Source organism: Ambystoma mexicanum, chromosome 7q, assembly GCF_040938575.1.
Source record: "Ambystoma mexicanum isolate Mex_15411 chromosome 7q, UKY_AmexF1_1, whole genome shotgun sequence".
Taxonomy (NCBI): domain Eukaryota; kingdom Metazoa; phylum Chordata; class Amphibia; order Caudata; family Ambystomatidae; genus Ambystoma; species Ambystoma mexicanum.
Genome location: NC_090941.1, coordinates 247056027 through 247074509, shown reverse-complemented (window position 1 = coordinate 247074509; position 18483 = coordinate 247056027). Strand labels below are relative to the sequence as shown.

Genomic DNA, 18483 nt, shown 5'->3' with positions numbered 1-18483 from the left:
CTAAAATAACACCACTGGTTGATCCCTGCCCTAAGACAGACAGATGGCTATATACATTATAAGTATACAAATATTCGGAATGTTTTCTGGATTTCTTTCTCCTTCTTCAATATACATCTTGTAAGAATAAACCTACGCACGCACATACATCAAAATGAAACCATAAAAGTATACACATAGTTCTTATTCAAAATAGAATGCTTTGCACACAATAGATTAAAGCCGTTGTATTAATGCTGATAAATGCTGAAAGCCATTTTGTAAATTATAATTTGAAGTGGTTCAGCTAACACATTTTTCTGAAGTATAGTGCACTTGAAATGTTTAAGGAAGTGATGACCATGCGCTCAATGCTATCCCTTCAATAGCTTCTTAGGAGTCCAACCCCCATGGATGTTTGTATCGCCTAAAATGGCCACTATATGAAACACCCATTGTCCTTTACACATAAGTAATTAATAGTCTGCACACACATCGAACAGAAGAGAATTATGCACTTTGAGAAATTAGCCAAATACGTGGGTGTCCAAATGAATGTGAACTTCATGCAGGGTCGGACTGGCCCTTTCGGTCTTTCGGCCCGTGGCTGAACGACTTTGGGGTCCCCTGGGGCCGGTTTTCCGGCAGCCACGTCTGTGCCGTTTTTTTTTTAAAAAAATGTCTTTTTTTTTTTATTGGCAGGCCGGGCCAGCGGCCCCCCGGGCCCAGCCTAGTGTGTGTGTGTGTGCGCTGCAGTGTGCCGAGCCGCGGCGTCGCGAGTATTCGCGGCCTGCGGCCAAATCAGGGGATGGCCGGATTGGGGGGGGGGCGGGGCTGGAGGAGTGAGTCGCCTCGCCTGCTCTGGGCTGGGCGAGCCAGCCAGTCAGTGGAGGGCGGGAGGCGGGAGGCGGGAGCCAGGAGGGGGAGTGAGAGTCTGCTCTTCTCTGCACAATCATCATAGCAAGGTAACACTAGTCAGTTACCTTGCTTTGATGAATGCATCTGCATATGCATGCATCATAATTTATGATGCATGCAGATGCAGATGCAGATGCATGTGCATAATTCACAGGCCGGTGGGCCTGGGGCCTGGCCAGGCCGGCGGCATGCCGCCGCCCGCCCAGTGCCACTTCAGGGGGCCGGTGTGCCCGCCGTCAGCTCACGAGCCTCTGGCCTGCGGCTGCAGCAGGCGCGGCCACAGAGAGAACAACTTGTTTAGTTGTTTAATCTGTGGTGGGACTCGGGAGCCGGAGGGAGGCAGGCTGAAGCAATTGCAAACACAAAGCAATTGTAACACCTGCCTCCCTCCTCCCCTCCGAGTCCTCATGACCCTGGGGGGTGCAGCCTGCCTGCAGGCTGACTGAGGGCTCCGCTGAGCTGGGGCCGAGCCTGGCACTGTAAAACACAGTGACACATTTCACACTTGCTTTCAACTTTGCTGCAGGAAGTAAGTAACACTTCTTTGCAAAGTTGAAAGCAACTGTCTTCAAATTGTGCGCCTGGGGGCTGGCTGGCCTGGGCCCCCGGCCGCCGGCGCCGTGGACGGATCGGACCCATTGACCCAATGAAAATTCGGCTGGGCAGGCAGTGCCTGCCCACCCAATTTGCCACCAAATCGGCGAAATCGCCAATGCATACATTATGCTACTGGCTGGGCTGCTGCTATATGAGCCCCAGTGCCCCACAAGCACACACCGTCTGCAGTGGACCTCGAGACCGACAGTGCCAGTGCCCACAGCCTCAGCCCACACAGGACAGGAGGACCACAGCAGCACTGAGGCGGCCGGCCAGCAGACAGACAGTGGAGTGCCCAGTGCCAGTGCCGGCCACACAGACAGCAGGCAGCAGCCCAGCCAACAGCCAGCCAACTGAGGTAAGGACTGGACTGGAGTGGGACTACTGTGAGAATTGAGCAACGTAAACATTAGGGCAGAGTCTAACAAGTGCCTGTGTGTCTCAGCCACACCGTCCCTTTTCAGGGGCTTTCCCTGCCATGCCATGCCATGTGAGTGTGCCTGGGGTGGGGGTGGGGGGTGCATGCAGGTCTGCTGTGAAGTGATATACATTTCATACAAGAATGGATCACCATATGTATCATTAATATCAGCGCATATGGGCCAATTTACCAAATTACTGTGAATGCAAGCAGATGTCCAAGGCCAAATGATAATGTTGTGTTATTATATAGCACTTACTTGTAAGAGCTTCATATAGACCAAATATACCTACAAAGTCACCCAACCTGTGTTGGTACTCACTTATCAACCTCAGGAGGATAAAAGGCTGAGTTGACCTGACCTCTCTCTCTGGGAGCTGAACCTGCAACCTGCAGAGCACACGCACATTGCAGCAGTGAGCGCTGAACCCACTGAGCTATCGTACCGGCTATAGCTATCAGAAAACTAGCCACTTAAGAAACACAGAGCTACATGCTGCTGACCACAGCCCAGGAGCCCCAATTTTAAATTAGGGGAAGCAAGGGAGACCACAGGGGTAGCAAGGGAGGCTTCAGGGGTCACCAGGCAGACCCCTGGCAACCCCTACATGAGTTGACATCCCTGCCAGATGTGGTTTGATTTACAAATACCCGTTTCATAAAATGTGTATGCAATGGTCACCATATGTGCAGTGAGATACATAATTGTGTCGGCTGACGCCTCACGTTCGGTTTAGCTGTATTTTATTTTATTTTGCACAATGTTTAATTCCAGTGTCCTCCATAATACAAATAGAGTTCGGTTGTGCCGTTGACCAGGGCAATGATGTGTATTATTACATAGCACTTAATGCCAGACACCTCCCTGCTAAGGTGAGAGGCACTGCTGCTGCCCACTTGCTGCCTCTGATCCTCTGATCCTGGGTTTACCGTGCAGGTCTGCTGTGCCAGTGATGCGCACACACACTCGCACATCCCGCAGACCCATCCCTCTTCATTACCCTCGTGCCACGGAGATTAATGCATAATAGCGGCCTCCGGTTTGGACACAGAGAATCAAAGCAATTGGAGAACCAATTCATGACTTCCAACATGTTGGTCAATGGTCAGTTGCCAATCCCTGGCAAAATGGCACTCTAGTAGGCCACTAGCACTCCCTAAAAGATGTGCATCTACGCTGTTTAATAATTATTAGATACTGATGTGCATTATGACAGACAGTGAAGCCCTCTGCAGAAAGGCAACTAACCTCTCTGTGGCACCAAAGGCAAACGTTATCATGCGATCACATGGATCCCATTAACTCAGTAGAACAAGACATAACACAGGTTTCTGATTGGCTTATGAATCCCAAATGCAGGAATGATGTGATGCACCACCGCTTGAGCATCTCGTACTGCCCCAGTGTGGTGTGGTCGTGCGGCTGCATCTGCTTGCTGGGTGCCAGCTCCAAGCAACTTGTTTTTCAAACACATTGCAACGCATAACGCCCAGATCTATAGCTTAATATTTAGCCTGGGATTCGCAAACCTTTCTTTAGTCACCATTCCATTATATGTGTAGGCGTAAGCAGCGCATTCCTTTCAATGGTGCATGACGTTACCTGAAGTGCCGGATGGGGCTCCCCCAGACCCTTGGGTTCGCCCCATACTCTGAGCCCCCTTTCTCAAACCCTTTCCTTCCCTCGGTTCACGCGTGTATACCTTCTGTAGACAGTAGACCCCTGCAGCCTGACACGAGGTGGTACCTCTGCCCCAGGGGCTCTCCCCGACACCGGAGCCCCCCTTTCCTCCTTGTTCCCTTCCCCCTCTCTCTCTATTACCCTCTCACCGAACAAACAAGTCGAATCTTCCCGAGTCGGGTAATTCCCCAGTCCTGGTCCCAATTCCAGCTCAAGTCTTTCCATCTTTCCTTCTTCTTTGACCAAAGGCTTTCTGTCCATTTGTTTTAAAATGTTCAATATTCTTCCTTTTCTCTCATCAAATGTTACTTAGTTTCCTCTGCACACCTGCCTTTTATAGTTTCCATCGTCTTTTAATTTCTCTCTCTTCAGGCTCACCTTTTTTGTCCTTAAACTATCTTGCAAACTTCTGTTTCCGTTTATTTTTCGAATTTTACCTTCTCTTTTGTGTTAATATTTATCAATTTCAAACTATTTTCCTACCCTGCTAAGTCACCAAGTGTTTGTTTCTGATTTCATTTTCCTTTCATTGTGTATATCCCTACTCCATAGTCCAAACTTATTTTTCTTTAGACCCCACCCTTACTGTACACTTCCTCTGCCTGCATACACCCACTCTCTTTTTGCCTCCTGCCTGAGTACCAAAAGCATACCTGTGTTCTTCCCCAGCCCCCACCAGGGCCCATCAATCGCTCTCTTTGCACTTGTTTGCCCATCTAGAACTTACCCTCCTCCCTAGGCTGCATCTCAGGTTCTGCCCTTATTGGCCTGCCTTGCCCCAGCCCAACTCCCCAGGCTCCATCTCTCCTCCTGCCCTTGTTGGTCTCTCTCGTGCCCCAGGGCAGGCTCTATCTCTGTGCACCTCAAATGTTGTGTATGTTTGTGTGTGTCCAGCATGGACTCTGCTATGTTTACACTCTGTTTCCATCATGTGACAAGCTGTTTCTGTAATTCTGCGCCACATTGTAAGTTTGGCGGTATCAACTATGGTAATACCGCTCAACTGAATTCCTCTTACTGCATGCGGCTACGATAATACTACAACTGATTTAGGGTTGGTGCAGTACAAGTTATTGCAGCTTTTGAGGCCAATTGAACTGCATTGGGGACATGTGGTAATACTGCATGGGGCAAGACCTCCATTGAAGATGAGGCAACAAGCAGGCAGCATATGCATGGACTGCAATGGCCATTATTGTGTGTTTCGGCAAGATAGGCGCTACTCTGGAATGCCACCTGTTACCACCATACTTATAGTGAGGCCGACAGTGGCAGACTGGCCCATAAGGAACTTGGGAACACTCCAGAGGGGCCTATGCCTCTGGGGACCTGTCTGGGGCTGATCCAGTTACAAGCTTTATTTTTCCACCATCCAACAAGTATGACATAATTTTTTCACTGGTCTATTGCAAGACTGAGCTCAGCTGTTCTTGGTGAGGGCAGCAGTCAGAATTAGGTGGCACAGCCATGGGCCAATGTATTGCCCTACTGCCATGCTTTCATGCTTAGTCTCCCTACCTTTCCGCATCAGTTTCCAGTGTTACATGCCTTTCTAAACGGACCCTATAGTATGGACATTGTGAGCTAAGGGGGGTGGGGTCGGGCTGGGCATGTTGAAGGCTATAGCTGTACCAGTTCCGGTGATGAGTGCGAGGAGTTTGGGTTGTAAAAGCTAGCTACTGGACGTGAGCAGTAGCTCGCTGTCCCTGTTAATGGAAATGGTGTTACCTTGCGCTATCTATTGCCTGACATATGTGGGAATTTGCTCCTCTACCTGTTACTAAATGGGTGCAGCAACGTTCACAGAGAATGATCAGGAGCCGATTGTGTTTGAACTAGCTTTACCATAGCTGGGAGCAGGCTGTACCAGTTATGCTATACGGCTCCTTGGGCATCAGAGCTGGTTGTATTTGTTGGGCAATGTGGGCATGAGCGAAATGTAACCGTATCCGTTTTGGAAGCTGGCTGTACCTGTTCATTGGCATGAATAGTTAGGTAAAGAGTATTGCATGCTGCTACATTGCTCTCAAAGCATTTAGGCTTCCTTGATAGAGATGGATTGTGGCCCTGCCCATGGTAAAACATGACTTTTTTTTCTGTGGGTAGGGGTTGCAACTGGGGGAAAAGATGAGGGAAAAAGTGTCAGTACTGAAAAGTCAGTTGAGCTGGGAGCAGCATCGGACTGGCCTGTAGGACTATAGGACAAGGGCCAACCAAAAACACAAAATGCTGGTGTGGGACACTTTTATTGGCCAAAGTGGGACCCTTGTTGGCCCATGTGGGCCAGTTTGATGAGTTAATTCACACTGCGACTAGTAGTTTTGACCAGTGTTGCTTGCTGAATAAATATTCTTTAAAATATACAATTTGCATGTCACTTTATCAAAAAGCTCCGCCTGGGTACTATTCAAACAGTATCACAAAAGGAATGAAAAGCCATTTCCAACTGCGGGCCACTTTATCTTTGGTGCCTGAGATAATTGCATGGCCCAGTCTGACCCCGGATGATAGCTAGCCTTTGTTTCTGACTGTGTGCAGTTCGGAAGCACCCCACAGTGTCTTTGTCGAGGGCATAGGGGCATTGGTATCCCGAAAGGGGCCACTTTTTTTGAGGCGAGGGGTGGGCCACTTTTTTTAGGCGAGGGGTGGGACACTTTTTTTTTGTTGTCCGGGCCTATTTCTTGTCCCAGTCCGACCCTGACTTCATGATTTTGTTCGCAATGCAATGTGAATGAACACGGCAATCAGAGTTCAATTTGACAAGTGTTAAAATAAATAATCTGCGTTTAATGTACCAGATAGGTTACATGCTGTATTGTTTTGATAACGTGGTGTGATTGAGTGGTTGTGAATAGCAGTCTTTGTTAAAGGCGTCTTCATTGCTCCATTAAGAAACCATGGTTGAGTGAATGGTGTCTCGAGGTTGCCCATTACAATACAGCTATGGGTCTGGAATATATCCCTTGGGGCCTGTTGAGCGGTATAAAGAAGTGATACTGATATTCTGTCCTGGTGAGGGAGGCTGTATAAGACCTCTAGACAAACAGAGTATGTCCTTCCTTCTGGTCATGGAGTATCATCTCTTGGATACACCTCTGTTGACAGAGATAGATAGAGATAGACACGAGTGTGTGCAATGTCTTGGTAACACATTTCTGACTGAAATCCTAGCAGAACGTACATACTTAGGTCACCACCTCAAGATATTACTCCCAGCTACGACCATCAGTTCATCAGCAGAAAAGAAGATCTAACTGACACCTGCAATAAGACATTATACTATCGGCGCAGTCTTCCAAACTCTGTAACACTATGTCTTCTTATGTTAGAAAACTAAATAATTCCTCAAATGCAGGAAAATGCTGAAAGAAAATGATCCAGTCCTGCGCTCTCGTAGCCAAAGCTAACAAACCATTGAGGCATTCTATGTTGCCCTACACCACCCTGGACACCTTATAGACTTGACTTTAGCTCATTAAATAAATATAATTATCTATCTATTAGGCTTGGTAATACTAGCAGCAATGAAGCTGCAGTTGACCCTAAGGACTGCCAATCTTGTATTAGTCTTTCTCCTCATGCAGGTTGCCACTCCCCTCTGTGCCTAACACTGCCTGGTTTGCATGTGGCATGTTATCAAACACATATATCTAAACACATTATAAGACAATGAGCCTTGTTATATAATGTATCTTCAGAATGCCCACCATTGTCATATTAGTGATAATTGCTGCCACCTTTCCCTATTAGAATACTAAGACTGGTGTAAACATAAGATACATCACTGTTCCTTTTCTTTCTGATTATAAGTCTTTAATTGCTTTAGAATGTCTTGCATGTCATGTATTTTCCCCAACCTGGACTCCACGCATCAGGTCTGTTTGATCTCAGCACACACAAATACACTGCTCTTCCCTACAACATTGGTATCACGTTCCATGTTTGCCTCTTCAAACAAGACCTTTCACTAGGACATATGGACCTGGGTGCTATTTTAATATGAGTGGGTTGTAACGTTCTTACATCTTCAGGATGTTCTGTTCTCCTCTGATCTCTACGGACAATCTTGCCAGCAGCACAGGAACCCCTTGTGCATCTGTTACTTAAAACAAGACATTTACTTACCTTACTTTTTCTCTTAGCCCCATAGGCAATATCTATCCCTTTCCAATTGCCCCTGCTCACCCCCTCACACCATCACTTTAGGACAGTCTTGCATGGCTCTTGGTGCCATATATATTCATGAGGCTGAAACATGTATGGTATTGATTGTGGTCTTGCGCCGGAGGAATATGGCCTAGCAGATCAGGCAGGACTACCATTTTTGTGCATGTGACCAAGCCTGATTTGCATATGGTCTTACTTTCTGTAAGGGCTTGGCAGGTGAAGAACGATGGTCTGGAGGGTTGCCCAGAGGGATGACAGAGGTTAAGATTAATTGTAAACCTTCCAGCCATCATCTCTTTTGTTTTGCTTTTGTCACCCAGAGTGTGACGGATATGTCCAGATGTAGGTACTGTGTCGGCTGGGCCTAGAGACCCAAGCCACACCTCACTAATTATGCCCAATGAGCTGAAACATGTCTAGGGTTTGTAGGGTATTTTGTGGAGATTTGGGGCCTGATGGTATTTTATTACCGCCAAAAATAACTTAGCAATAATCACTCCTTGTATTCAGATTTGGCCATGTGCAACAATAATACAGTGGACATGCATTATTTCAGCACCCAGACATGCATATTTGGTATGCGTGGTTGGTATGCGTGGTTGGTGGTATTTTGGTGAGCATAATTCCCTTGTTTTATTTGTGGCCCCAATGTCCAGAATCCCTTATCTTTGCTTAGATTTTTCGTGTAATCACTAGAGAGACCTCAGACCTACATTTTAGGAATACCACATTTTCAGTGTTAGTGTGCCACCATGGGCGATCTCACTGACTTATTTACGACAGAGAGCTATATGTGGAAATTTTGTGTTAATTTCCACTACCTTATATACGGTAGGGAACTATGTTCAGAGAGTCCCTCTTCCCGTTGGCTCATGTGCCTCCAACGAGCTATGCTACAAACAATCACTCTCAACTGTCCATACTGAATATGATCATGCACACATCTGTCTTAAAATGACAATTGCATTGTTTAAAAATCTCCCCTCATCATCAGCACTGTATTGGTAAATAGAAGACACACCACCGGTCTGCTTTCAAATATTTTTCTGTATTTAAAAGTTGCATTTAAACACGATCTCACTCTTTACAGAAATAAATAAAACAGCATATTAACAGCATTGTCTGTAATACACTGAAAAAAAAAATGGCGGAGAACAGAACACAATTTGCAACATTAACGTGTGATTAAGGCACCGAAATCTCCTTTCCTACTCTGACTGAACATTCTCGTACACACTCAGCTCCCACACTTATGTAATTACCTTATCTGTTCAGAGTTTTCTTCAGCTGTTCTCTTTCTGAATGTGGCTCCCTTGAAGATTAACCCCAGTGAAAAGGAGCGCCTTTCCTTCTCAAACCGGGGTCATTGCCTGGAATTCTCAGCTTTTGCAGATAGGAATGCTCCAACCAGGAAAAAATAGGTCCTTCTCCCAGCTCTGCCAAATCTTGACTGTCCTTCTCTCTCCTCAAACTCCCCCCAGCAAAATTCTGATCACTCCCTCTAGCATGATACTTGCTATGACGCTGCTCCAATCAGAATCAATCATGCCATCTCCTCCTTCTCTACACAATGGCTCATTTTTATAGTAATACTTTGTAACCAACTGGTTTCCTGTTCTTTCAAGCCCTTTTGCTTCCTGAATTTATGTGGACAGGGCAGCAGAGAAAAGAAAAAAAAATGGATGTGCGTTTAAAAGTTCACTTTCAGAATAGGCCTAAATCTGCAGTGGAGACACATTTTTATTAGTGGATTATGTTAACTTTAGTTTCATTAGTCAGGTTAGTTATGAGTAATGTTAGTTATTATTTTCAAATGTGTCTCTCGCACCATAGGCATTTCAGGTGAAAAATAGTGTGCATTTTTGAATGTGCACGTGTGCTTTTAACTGTAAAAATAGATTTGCATCTTATATGTTAAAATCGTTTTTGACTGAATAGCCTGTCTTTCCTTGTTAATCTGGTAACACATATAGCAATGCACCGCACCCTTGTGGTGGTGCTGCAAAAAATAAATTGCTACCTGTGCAGTAGTGCTGTACTCTGTGCTGTTTGCTACCTGTGTAGTAGTGCTGTACTCTGTGCTGTAACACGCCAAATATCCTTACATACCCTACTTTTGTTTTTAGAATCTGGCTACGATCCAAGCCAATTCCTAAAATCAATTTGTTCTTTTTCTTCTTTTCACAATATATCAATCCAATAAAATGAATATTCATGTGCATCAATGAAAAAGTTGCAATCAATATAGTATTCATCTGAGTTCATTAGTTTACAAAATGTTCTACATTTGCCTTCTCAGTGGAAGTGGCATTACTCTAAGTTTAGATTTGTCAAGTCAATCAAAAACAATGAAATAAAACAACTAACCAAAACAAATAATTAATATAACAAATTACAAAATATAATTAAAATAATAAATACGTGGAACTCCATATGTCAGCACTCTTGTCTGCCTCTGATATGTCCCGACCAGCGATGTTATTTGGTTCATTCGAGTACACTTTCATCTTGGCAATCTTAGATCCATAGGAGTCATCTTTTTTAGCATTCTGGTTATCTTGTCTTCACCTCCACCTGGAGGCAGGCATCTTTTGGTCTTCATCCAGGGGACTCCAGGACTCCATCGTCTCCCGTGGCCTCTGATCCCAGAACCTCCGACCAAATAATGTTAATTTTCTAAATCAAATAGAAAATAAACAAATTAAGTACATAGCACAATACTAACTTCACCCTTTTGCCAAAAATAAAACATGCTTGGTAAAAATATTTCGTTTTTTTTTTTTTTTCTGAAATTAAACACAAGTTAAAAGAAAACAAGCACACATAAACAGCATTCAATATTTAATACATTTTCTCTCTGCACACCAACCATGAGCTTCCGTTATATGTGCATTTATTATTTATTTATTTATTTATTTATTTTATATTATATATTTTTACATATACTACAGTGTTTATGTGCCATCATAACAATCAATTTTTTAACTCCTTTGGCACTGCCTCCTGATTGTACCCATTTATTTTCTCTTTTTGTGTTCAAGGGACTTTATCTGTTTCTACATGCTCAAGCTGCCTGATCTCATGTCTGGGATGGCATGGTTTGATTTGATTTACATGGACAAACTGCTCTATTGCTGTTTCACCTTCATTTTTCAAAATTTTATACACTACAGGAGAGACCTTATCTATAATTCGAAATGGCCCCTGCCAGGCTGCTAGAAATTTAGAATTTTTCTGTTTACTTTTTCCAAAATGAAACTTGTATACCTGATCCCCTACACTGTATTCCTTTACTGATGTCTTTTTATCATAATACGATTTTGCACTGTCAGCATCTCTTTCCAGATTTCTCTGCACAAAAGCAAATGCATGTTGCAAATGCCTCCTCAGTTCATCAATATATTCATGAACTGTGGATGCACTCACAAGGGTTTGCTCATGTGTTCTGTATAGTAGGTGTTGTGGTAACACCATTTTCCTACCTGTTAAGACCTCATGGGGGCTAACACCTGTTGCTTTGGCAGGAGTCGACCTGATTGCCATCAAAACCAATGGTAAACGTAAATCCCAGCTGGAACCTGCTTCTGCCACAAATTTCTTTAAAATATCCACAACAGACCTATTGCTTCTTTCAACTGTACTTGAAGACGCCGCCCGATATGCGATATGTAGTTTCCTTTTCACACCTAGTATTTGCCATACCTTACTCATTAGAGTACTTGTGAAATGACTTCCTCTGTCTGACTCAATTCTTTGTGGCAACCCAAACCTTGAGAACACATGGTTCACCAGTAATGTGGCTGCTGTTTGCGCACTACAATCTGGTGCAGGAATGCATTCAATCCACTTCGACATCAAACATACCACACTCAAAATATAACGGTGTCCACTGCTCGACCTTTTTAAAGGACCTACATAGTCTATTTGCAAATCTGACCATGGGAGAGTTAGGCCTCTTTTCATCAATGGTGCTCTATGCATTGGTGAAGCAGGTTTAAATTGGGCGCATACTAGACATCCTCTAGTATATAATTCCACATCTTGGGACATATGTGGCCAGTAAGCATAATCTTTTAGTATTTCTAATGTTTTTGTGAACCTCTATGTCCTGCAGTTATGGCATCATGTGCATGGTGTAGCATTAGTCCTCTGAATGAAAGGGGTACTACCCACTGTATTTGTCCTGTTATGGACTCTCTAATCATGAGTCCATCCTGTAATCTAATTCGTGTTTTGTTCTTTAATAACACCCTCAACTCTTCTTTTCCCATACAATCATTTTCTGTTAAAGGATTTTGTTCGGGGTCTATCAAATGATTATAATAGATTCCCAAAATGTGATCATTCTTTTGTGCCTCAATCAAATCTTGGTCTAGCGTGTCATGACTCCACTGCACCACCGGTTGATCTACCTCCTTTGGTGCTTTAGAACGTGTGACTGCATCAATTTGTATTTCACCCATTAAATAATCAATAGGTAGCAATTCTCCCATCACAGCCCCAATCTTAGCCAGGTGGTCTGCCTTATCATTTCCCTCCTTATCCTCTCCTGGTGTTTTTAAATGCCCACAAATTTTTCTCCAGTATATTGTTAACTTATTCTCTGACACCAATTTGTCTATGGCTTGTATCATTTTTCCATGCTTAAGTGTCTTTTTGTTATATGTAACCATGCCTCTTGCTTTCCAACCAGGCAAATACTCCACAAAGCTATTCCGTGCATAGTCAGAATCAGTCACCAGGACAATTTCACTGAACATTTTATCAACTGCAGTAGCAATTGCTTTATAAATGGCTGCCAATTCCGCCACCTGACTGCTCCTATCTCCAATCCTCATCCCTATACTGGGGACACCTTCACATTTCAACCAGACATTTCCTATTCCTGCCACTAACTGTTTATTACTGTAATTTTTAAAGTGAAAAGCACAACCATCCACATATACAGTTGGCAAATCCTTGCATGTTTTTTCATCAAAAGCTTTGTGTGGTGATTGTTCAAATTCCTGCAAACTAGTTTCTACTTCCATTTCATTTGGTATTTGTTCAGCTGCACAGTCATGTAAGTCAGCTAACCCTTGAGCAATTGGGTTCTTTTTATTTTGTCCATATCTCACTTCTACGGGAAAACCTTGTAATGCCAGCATCCATGAAGTGATTCTGGATTGCGCTAGATTACCTGATCTAATTCTTTTACTCTCTAAAAATTGCAAAGGTTGATGATTTGTTTCAATAATTACCTTTTCTCCCTGAACAATGGGGCGGAAATGTTGTAGCGCCCACACAGTGGTTAATAGGGCCTTTTCACATTCATTAAATTTCATTTCAACTTGGGAAAATGCCTTACTTGCATATGCAATGGTTTTGTGATTCAAATCGTGTTTTTGTGATAACACTGCTGACATACAATGTTCAGAAAAACCTATTTCTATAAAGAAATCCCTGTCCTTTATGGGGTATGCTAAACATGGTGCCTTTACAAGACATTCCTTTAATTTAGCCACTGCATCAGACTGCCCTTTTTCCCATTTCCAGGGAGTATTCAGTTTAAGCAGTTTAGTCAATGGTTGAGTGATTTCTGCATAATTTTCAATGAACTTTCTGTTATAGCCTGTCATCCCTAATAAACTTTTTACTCCTTTCACATTTTTAGGATCTTTTAATCTTTGTATGGCCTCTATTTTCTTCTTTTGTGGATTTAGCCCATGTTCAGTCACTTAATGCCCTAGAAAGTTCACTTTTTTCTTGCACCATTGTGCTTTCTGCAAAGATACTTTGGCGCCTGCTTTCTGCAATTGGCCAAGTACATGTCTTATTTCATCAAAATGGCTTTTCAGGCTTTCATTTTTTATCAGGACATCGTCCACATAAACTATTGTTCCTCTTTCCGCTGCATCCGGCATGGCCTTTCTCAGAAATATGCCAAATTCACTCCCACTATTGATGTACCCGAACGGAGCTCTAAGCCAAGCATATTGAGTCCTGTCAAATGTAAAAGAAAATAAATGTTGTATCTCCTCTGCCAATGGCACGCACCAATATCCAGAGGTGAGATCTAATGTGGTAAATACATTTGAACCATGTACCTGTGCTAGGCCCTGATCAATGAATGGCAGTGGCCATCTAGATATTGGTACTCTTTTATTTAACTCTCTCAAGTCTGCACACAGCCGCCATTGACCATTTGGCTTTAACACACCTAAAATAGGTGTATTGGATGTGCTATGAATGGGCCTGATGATTCCCCGCGATTCCAAATTTTTAATAATCTCTGCCAATGATACTAAATATGCCAGCGGTAGTCTATACTGGCGCACAAACACTGAATTTCTACTACACCCTTCTGGTAGTGTGGCCACATGTAAATCAGTTAAACCACAATCATAAGCATCTTTTGCAAATACATCCTTAAACTCCATAAATATCTCCCTCAGATTGTCCCTCTCTTCATTGCTTTCACATGCATCCGCTAAGGAGATCTGCTCTTCTACCATTTTGGAAAATTCTGGAAAATCTTCTGGTAAGGGAATCTCGGTGCTTTCTTCTAACTGTGTGGCTGTGTCTTTTTGTAAAGCTGCCACTTTTAAATATTTTGGCATATCAGCTTCCACTTCAATGGGCTGATTTTCTGTTTCATTTTCATTTAAATTAAATATTATGCAATCCTCTTGATGGCAGCACAGTGTCTCATTTGAATCATAAGGATACACAGAATGAATTTTAAATATTCCTTTGGGCTGAGAGTCCAGGTGTTCTGGCAACTCGCCCTTGGCATCTACATATTTTTCAGGAATATTCCCAATTACCATGTTATTTAAATCTGCCGTATAATGTGATTTTTGTATGGCCATTCCTAATGGGGAGTTTTCCTCTAAATGAATATCCTGACAACCTTTATTATTTACCATGATTTTTACAGATCCCTCACCAATGTCTACCAATGGAATGTATTCATAATACAGGCCTTGCTGTTTTATGGATTCATTCAGGCATACAAATGCATCAGAGCCTTTCATCTGCTGTCCATTTTTGCATTTCAGTGTTATTGCAAACTGTTTTGTAAATGCAGGAATAATAGTATTTTTCCTCATTTGTAATTCGATTGCATAAGGAACCAGTTGTGCACAATGATAAGCTCTTCTTTTGTCTTCAAATTCAGGTGCCGGACCACCTAGGCGTGACCATATTTTTTGATTAAGGAAATCTAACACCATACACTTTCTGTGCATGATGTCATTTCCCATGTAAAATTCATTTTGTGCTCCACTCACTATCCATACATTATGGTAAATTGTTTTCTGCCCAATGCTAATTTTAAGCATGCATCTGCCTGCAATTCGGTTTTCAAAGTCTGGACTGTCCAAGCCAGAAACATATTGGTTTTTAATCCTAAATCTCGGGATTTCTTCCCTTTCCATTATTTTTTGCAACAATTTCTCATTAATGAAACTCCTTTCATGTTCAAGCGCTAAAGTGGCTTTTATTGTTTTAAAATAATCATTTATACCAACATGAACCCATGGTTGCTCATCTCCCATGTGTATTTCTGCCAGAGTGGTAATGTGTTTTTCTGAATCTGTTTTAGGAGCAATATTCTGTTTGCACGTTTTCTCTTTTAGATAAAAACATAATGTGTGCTCATCTATGGCATTCTACCAATCTTTCCTTGGGTCCAAGTATATTTGTACAGGTAGTTTTTCATTGTCGCTCTGCATTTTGTCTTGACACATTAATATGACAGTGACACTAGGTATGCAGCTATTCTGGAGATATACCTCCACAGCATCATTTGTTTTGGCAACGGTGTGACATTCATTTATATTGCTGTTTTGTGATTTTAGTTTCTTAGGCCTCAATGGTTTTTTGGTTAAGGACCACAGCACTCCATTCACCCCATCTATGAGAGGAGACAATCTTTTCAGGCAATCTGTCCCCATCAGAAATGGAATTTCACAAATAGATGTGATTAATACCTCTTGTTTCATTCTGTGCTTTCCTATTTTTATGTCAACCTCAGTTACACCTATGATGGGCACCTCCTCCCCATTAAAGTTATGCACTGGGCCTTGATTTTCCCTCACTGTGATCTGACTCTGTGGAGGTCTCCCTTCATTTATACTCTTTACCAGCTCCTTGGACATAATTGTGGCCTGTGCGCCAGTGTCAATCATAGCAAAGGTGTGGCATTTTTCTTCTACAGTGATAGGTGCATAATATCTGTCCTCAACTTCCTCTAATACACATAAGAAATGTGAATTCTTACTGATTTCAGGGCTCACCTTTCTCAGGTCTTTTTCACTTTTGGCTAAGCACATTGGTAAATGGAAAGACATTTTTCCCTCCTTTTTACCCATTTCTGCGTGAGATTTTGTATTCATTTCCCCATGATCAGAGGTTTTTTGGAGTGTGGCCACTGTTCGCCCATCCATCTGGGTAACATCAGAGACCACATTACAATCCTCCAACTGAACATGTGTAACAACATCATTCAGCAATTTGTCATTTTTTAATTCTGTGCATTTGTGATCATTTAGTGTGATACCAGCCCTTTCAGCCTCTTCAAAAATATGTGGCTCAAAGAATTCTTCAGGTGATTGACTTGCACCCTCCTTGTGAGTATTTCCTTTTTCTGTCTGTGTTTGGTCATTGTTTTGCTTGCCCAGGGAAGGAGCTATAGCATCCCCACTTACTCCCTGTTCACTGGTATTCCCCATGCATGAGTCATTTTTCTTAAATATGTTCCTTTGTTCTTTTGGAATTCCTAATGTTTCTTTTTCATTTGTGCAAATCTTTACTGTTTTATTTAGCTCTAAGTTAAACCATACCCTTTTTTAGAAGTATTTGCACTTTCTGTCACAATTTCATTTACTGGTACTTTCATTTTTAATCCATTAGGCATCTCAGAGTCGTTATGCAAAATTATATCAGAGCAATCTGTCATTTTGGCACTGCAGTTATCATGAGTACTTAGTCACTTTTCGGAAGCCCCCCGGTCATTGCTATGGCCATCAGCCCCCTCTTTGGAAGGTTGTTTTTGCGCTGTATAGAGCTTTCCTATTTGGTCAGCTAACATTTTCACTTGGGCCTCAAGGCACTGGAACCTTTCCATCTCTCTAGGATCCTCTTTCTGTGGCCTAGGTCGATATTGGTTGTTTTCCCCCTGATTGGATCTATTCTGATACCTCTCAGGTGATTGATGTCGGTTGGGATGGTTTCTGAACTCTTGATTCATTTGTGGAGGGGAGCGGGTTGCACCCATCCTTTGATTATAGTCCCCTGGTGGGGAATCATTGTACTGGCGTGGACTGTAGTTCACGTTTTGCCTCATGTCCTGTCTCTCAGATTGTGGGTACTGGCCCCTATGTTGATTTCCATTATCAGTAAATCGATCCACATATCGGGGCCTATCCTGATTACCATATATCATGGTGCTGGGATCAAATCTGCTCTGTGTCCCCAATGACTGGTAGGGACCATCTTTTCTTTGATCTTGATTTTGTCTCTGGTTATTGTTCATACCTGCCATATCAGGCCGGTATCCTACCCGGGGTCTGTCCCCTAAATACCTAGGGCTGATGTAGCTCTCTCTATTACTAGGATCATGTGATTGGAACATTGGTACAGGAAATGGCGATCTTTGTTGATTACCCCTTTGTTCAGGTGTCACATTATTTTTACCTTGGCTTTGAGCAGACTCAAGGGACATTTTGGCTGACCTGATTTCCATTACTGTGGGTGAGGGTTCTTTAGATTTAGGTCTAGTATCTTTCATTTTATCACTTTCTCTACCCTGACTATAGAGTACCTCATATAGTTTTGTGCTTTGATGTACAATCCATTCAAGGGACTTGTCACAGTCAAATTCACGGACCAATTGGGATATGATGTCTTTCTGTAGCCCATAGAAGTATGCAGTTTTAAACTCATTGGAATTTGAGTCAAAAGATACCTCAAAGCGAGAAAATGCTCTTTTTAAGTCTTGTAAAAATTGGCGAGGGGATATATTAGGTCCAGCAGTAATTGTGTAAGCGACTTTCTTTGCCTCCTGCAATGACTGAAAAGGAGAAAAATGACGCCTAATTTCTTTTTCAAACTCCAGCCATGTCATATTCTGCTGTTCATTTAATCCCCTTATGATGCTGGCCGTCGGGCCATCTAAAGTTAAATGAAAATATTGTCTGTACTGTTTCTTAGGTATCTGGAGTGCTTTAAAAATGTCATGCACCGCTTCTAAGTGATCCTCAATGCAACATTCACCTCCCTTTTTAAATGGTTTGATCAGGGCTTTAATGGATTTAATTATTTTTATGGGGCTACTTGTTGCAATGCATGGAATTGCACTATGTTGTGATTCACTCCTGTTTTCAGGTGTATGAGATTGGTGGCCGCCACCAATGGGAGTATCAAATCCACCAAGGGCGCTGCAACCAAGTTCAGTCACCGTCCCAGTCACTGGAGCACTAGCTCTTTGGGCAGAGCTAGAATTCACCTCCACTCCATTGAATGTGGTACCCTGCCGCCTCTCCTGGGACCTGGGAATGCACATTTGCTGTTCTAAGCCCTTACACTTTTTAAGGAGTCTGTTGGCTTCATCTTGCAAATAGTTGTTTTCACCATTCATTTTATTAATCACCTCCTGCATGTCGCACATTTGCATTTGGCATTCATTGAACTCTTTATTTCTCTTGTCTCTTTCTTGAATCATTTTAATCATTTCTTG

General features: G+C 42.7%; 1 non-coding gene across 1 annotated transcript; it reads right to left on the bottom strand.

Annotated features, from left to right (window-relative positions):
- Nucleotides 1-936: 936 nt before the first annotated feature.
- LOC138529022 (small Cajal body-specific RNA 14) lies at nt 937-1034 on the bottom strand. The gene has a single exon (XR_011284384.1). It is a non-coding gene; the product is annotated as a small Cajal body-specific RNA 14 (non-coding RNA).
- Between the last annotated feature and the right edge of the window lie 17449 nt (nt 1035-18483).